Here is a 6,000-nt window from a genome sequence, read left to right as displayed (position 1 = left end):
GTTCGCAATGGTGTATGTTGTTGGTGCCAACGAGAACCCGTTCTATGGGCAATCTTCGCTTGAAGTTGGGCAGTTCAACATGGGTTTCAATGGCAGATGACATCTGTGTAGTGAGACCATAATGTAAAACATGAAATTACTGTTTATCCCAAAATATATAAGTTTAGCAAGCCAAAATGAAAATGTACTAGTGTAGCATCCTTATAAAAGGTAATTACATCCATGTTGATTTCAGCCAAGTGTTTGGGGGCCCTATTTGGGTAAATATTGCAAACATGTCAATTTTATTTATTTTTATTATTTTTATTTTTATTTTCTTTTTCTTTTTTAGGGGTGTGTTTGTCAAAACGTATATTCTAGTGTTCTTACATGTAATAAATTAATTAATCTGAGTGTCTAACACTGAGTTTCTCATTGTAAAAGGTCAAAATTCAAGGTCAAAATTCAAGGTCACAAGGTTAATATCCAAATTCACCCTAATTTCTGTGATTTTGTGCATAATGATTTTTTTCAAATGTACAGTCATAATGACAAACAGTTTTGATGGTATTGTGAATATATAACATAGTATTCTACTATGAAAGTAGAATTTGTGTCTGCCATTAACAATATGTGGATCTTCATGCTGAAATATACAGAAAAAACCCAGGATTTCAACACTTCATTATGAAACAATTGTTGCCCATAGCAACAATTGATGGAAACTAATATTTTTAATGAACTAACTAGATAATTATCTTCTTTGTATGTTCCCCATATCAGAACTACCAACAAGGTCATACATTACCATATAGTGGCTGCTTGTTTGATGGCCATCTATTGTGTGGATGACCAAGGAGTAACAATGTGATATGAAGTTTTATTGGATGGTATGGTACATCTATCTTTTAGTGTATTGGTTAGAGTTCATAAGTTACACGGCTCTAGTATAGCTTTTCATGGTGTAAATGACCCAAATTATCAAACTGACTTCAAACCAAGTTTGACAAAATTGGTCACTTGACTTTAAGGTCTCACTACACAGATCACTTCCGGGTGACAGTTCATTCATCATGGTCCACTATAGTTCCTAATTGTGACACATGTTATGGTTCACATATTCACTTCTAGGAAATGGTGAAGAATTAAAACAATATGTATGTTTAATGGTAAGCCTTCTGGCTGTATTTTGCCCATGTTATTTTGTAATATTGTGCATCGACCTTTTGGGACATGGGTATATAGCGCAAGTGACAGCCGGAGTGAATCGGTTAATGAACCACCTGTTCGGACCGGTACTACAGCCAGATGCAGTCATATAGCAAAAAACTGAGACTGAAATGTTCTCAATTTTGGAGTGAAAATAAATGCTTATATAATGTATGTTCGCAATGGTGTATGTTGTTGGTGCCAACGAGAACCCGTTCTATGGGCAATCTTCACTTGAAGTTGGGCAGTTCAACATGGGTTTCAATGGCAGATGACATCTGTGTAGTGAGACCTTAATTTGTATAGTGTTTCATTTCTTTATAAACAGTAGTGCCACCCCAAGGATTTTGATCAGGGTTCGGCCCGTTTGATCCTTTTTGACCTCGTAACACACACTCCAGACGGAAATATAAGGTATACAGGGGCGTAGCATGATCTGGACATGGAGGGGGGAGGGGGAGGGGGGGGGTCGAATATGTACCAATGGGACCTTTTTTTTTTGCACCACCAGAAACTCCATATGTATAAACCTGTATGTTTTAGTTCTGAAAGCGGACCATTTGCTTCAGCGGTCGTCCGAACCCCCCGAACCCCCCTAGATTATGCCCCTGATATAATAACTCAGAGGTGGATCCAGGGGGTGGGGTGCCATGGGACCGGGGACCGATCTCCCATAAATAAATTTAAATGCCTTTTTTCCCCCGTTCTTTTTGCTCTTCGATGCACTTTTGACGAGTTGATTTATGCACCCCTTTCCCGTTAACCTTCCCCTCCCCCCTCCGCCGCAAAATATTTCCTAGATCTGCCCCGGTAGCTATATTATTCCATAGAATACTGGATGTTCAAAGCCAACAGAATAATGATGGAGAAGAGGAGCTTGGGGGAGTGCAATAGCACACTGTGGATTTATGATTTATGTAGTCAATAAAATTACCAATTTACTAGTAGTATGATATTCTACTCGGTACTTATAATTACTCGACGGGCAAAAAAGGGGGGGGGGGAAGAGAGGGGGGGGGGGCGAGAACGAGAGAGAGAGATACAGCGAGAGAATGTGAGAGAATGGAAGATCGAGAGAATGTGGGAGAGAGAAAGAGAGAACAGTGTGATAGAGAGAGAGAGAGACAAAGTGAGACAGTGAGAGAGAGACAGACAGACAGACACAGAGACAGACACAGAGAGAGAGAGAGACAGACAGACTGAGAGACCGAAAGAGAGAGAGAGAGGAGGTGGTGGAGGAAATAACACATGGGTAGGATGGAATGTTGTATTTAATGATGCCCTCAATACATTTTAGTTACGGCTATATTGTTAAGGACCTCACATATAAATAGACAAAACCCGCTGCCGGCATGCCATGGGCTTCTCTTTCCGATTAGCAGCAAGGCATCTTGCAGCATCCCACAGACAGGTTAGTACATACCACGGTCTTTGTTACACCAGTTGGTAAGTACTGGCAGCAACTGGAAAGAGCCCAATGGGCCCACTGACGGGGATCGATGCAGGATTTTGAAAAAAGTGGGTGCAACGCTTGAAAGGGAGAGAAACGGACAGACGGAGAGAGAGAGAGAGAGAGAGAGAGAGAGAGAGAGAGAGAGAGAGAGAAGGGGGGCGAGAACGAGAGAGATACAGCGAGAGAATGGAAGATCGAGAGAATGTGGGAGAGAGAGAGAACAGTGTGATAGAGACAAAGTGAGACAGTGATAGAGAGAGAGAGAGAGACAGACAGACTGAGAGACAGAGAGAGAGAGACAGAGAGAGAGAGAGAGAGAGGAGGTGGTGGAGGAAATAACACATGGGGAGGATGGAATGTTGTATTTAATGATGCCTTCAACACATTTTAGTTACGGCTATATTGTTAAGGACCTCGCATATAAATAGACAAAACCCACTGCCGTCATGCCATGGGCTTCTCTTTCCGATTAGCAGCAAGGCATCTTGCAGCATCCTACAGACAGGTTAGTACATACCACGGCCTTTGTTACACCAGTTGGTAAGCACTGGCAGCAACTAGAAAGAGCCCAATGGGCCCACTGACCGGGATCGATCCAGGATTTTGAAAAAAGTGGGTGCAACGCTTGAAAGGGGTACCTATAGTATTCAAATGTACATTATCAAAGGCAGGAAGGACATGTTTTATTTAACGACGCACTCAACACATTGTATTTACGGTTATATGGCGTCGGGCATATGGTTAAGGACCACACAGATATTGAGATAGGAAACCCACGGCTGCCACTTCATGGGCTACTCTTTTTGATTAGCAGCAAGGGATTTTTTATATGCACCATCCCACAGACAGGATAGCATATACCACGGCCATTGATATACCAGTCGTGGTGCACTGGCTGGAGCGAGAAATAGCCCAATGTGTCCACCGACGGGGATCGATCCCAGACCGACCGCGCATCAAACTGACGCTTTATCACTGGGCTACGTTCCGCCCACGTACATTATCATGTATTATCTACATGGTTTTAATCTTTGACAGAAATATCAAGCGGACCATTGGAAACATGTTCCCCGCTAACAATAATAAATGCATTATATTCATCTGCTAAACTCTGGATTCTTTGGAGGGGGGTGCACCCCCAACATTATGCTTTTGGATCTACGCATGCAGTTTCACAAGAGCATTTTATTGTTAAATTGATGAAATAAACTGAATTGAATTAACTTCGCTAACATTTCTTGTTAAAAAGTTTGTTTTCTTTAACGACAGCAATAGACCACACTGATTTATAATCATCGGCTATTGGTTATCCATCGTCATAAATCAAGGCTAATATTCGTTCCTCGTATTCAGCCTTGATACATGTCGTCAAGATTACTGATATCCACTACTAGCGCCCTCTATTGGAAGAAAATTTGTAACACCGATTATGTCCCTTACACGATGACATCGCTGACCAATCACAGCATCGGTAACATGTGACAATCTTGAAAGCAATATCAGTGTTCGCCCGCCAACATGGAGTTTACATAACAAGGGAATCTATAAGGAGCGTTGCGATTCTTTGCAATCAGATCTCATCGCATCCAATGAAATTTAAGCATTTTGTGGCACGATTTTTTGACGACATGTATCAAGGCTGAATACGAGGAACGAATATTAGCCTTGATTTATGAAGATGTTGGTTATCAAACATTTGGTAATTGTGACTTATAGTCTTAGAAGGGAGAACCGCTACATTGTTCCATTAGTAGTAAGGTATTTTTTATATGCATCATCCCACAGACAGGATAGCACATACCACGGCCTTCAATAAACTAGTCGTGGTGCACTGGCTGGAACAAGAAACATTTCTTGTACCGGTAAACTTTATTAATATGCATTGGCGTACGGGGGAGGTGGAGGAGGGGGCGGTGTTCGTGGGAACCAGGCCGCTTGTTTTCCTTCTTACATTGACAGTGGATGCCTCCTCCTAATGTAAGCCCCCCCCCCCCCCCCCCCCCCCACCCACTCAATATACAACCCTGGCTACGCCAATGCCTTACTTCATCGGTCCTGATAAACACAGAAACAAATAAACAAACAAACACTTACCTTTACTGATAAATGCACTCATCATTTGCAGAAAACATTGCGACAGAATAGCGCAGTACTTAGTTAAATGTCATCATTAGGTAGTATCCGTGCACAGATATTTCACATTAATATACATTTATATACATTTAAAATAAATATGCTTATAATTATCAAACAGCGATCTTTCCGCACATTTCTGAAGTTGGACAAAATTCAAGATAATGTACGTAGTATCGCTTTGACATCAAGAAGCATTATTAAAATGTCAAAGCATTGTTGACGTCAAGTCAAAGGAATGTTGACGTTTTCATAGTAACGTTCTCGGAAAGTTTCGACATTTAACGGAAATTATCGAAATACCATTGAAATACGTACTTCTTAATTATTACTTTTTATCGGATATTTAAGAAAAGTTAATATTTTGGTCATTACACGACTATGAGACTGTTTATGTATTATTTAACAATTTAGAATAGACCACAAGGTTTTTACCCACAAAAATGTTTTCCTCTTCATTTTAAAACAGATAAACGGGCTGCTATTTTAATTATTTGTTTTACAAAGCATTTAAAAACATGTCGAATTAGGAGATAACCGTATGGAAGGAAGGAAATGTTTTATTGAACGACGCACTCAACACATTTTATTTACGGTTATATGGCGTCAGACATATGGTTAAGGACCACACATGTATTGAAGAGAGGAAACCCGCTGTCACCACTTTTATATGCACCATCCCACAGACAGGGATTACACATACCACGGCCTTTGATATACCAGTCGTGGTGCACTGGCTGGAACGAGACATAGCCCAATGGGCCCACCGACAGGCATCGATCCCACACCGACCGCACATCAAGCGAGCGCTGTACCACTGGGCTACGTCCCGCCCCATAACCGTGTGGAGTTTTTAGATTTGCGAGTGCTATTGTCTATTTGATCCCGCAAATGGTATTTTTGACCAAAGGCGTTATCCTCAGGTTAAAAATGAAACATTTGCGGGCATCAAATAGAAAATAACACCCGCAAATCTAAAAACTCCATATGGTTATGTCTATTGTAAACTGAATCGCTTTTCTACGGAACTAACTGTATATTTGGTATTTCTTGAACAAAATACCTGGCTACAATCTAACTATAGACCCTTGGACCGTCAACTAATGACGTCACTTTCTAATAACGTCATTAGATTTCCGGATGTTATTTTCATTTAATCCCGGGAAAAGAATGTAATTAACCAATCACACTACAGAACACACTCACCATCACTTTACAACGGTTGG

Source organism: Gigantopelta aegis, chromosome 12 (genome assembly GCF_016097555.1).
Source record: "Gigantopelta aegis isolate Gae_Host chromosome 12, Gae_host_genome, whole genome shotgun sequence".
In the NCBI taxonomy this organism is placed as follows: Eukaryota; Metazoa; Mollusca; class Gastropoda; order Neomphalida; family Peltospiridae; genus Gigantopelta; species Gigantopelta aegis.
The sequence above is the reverse complement of the archived record's forward strand: the minus strand, read 5'-3'. Positions refer to the sequence as shown.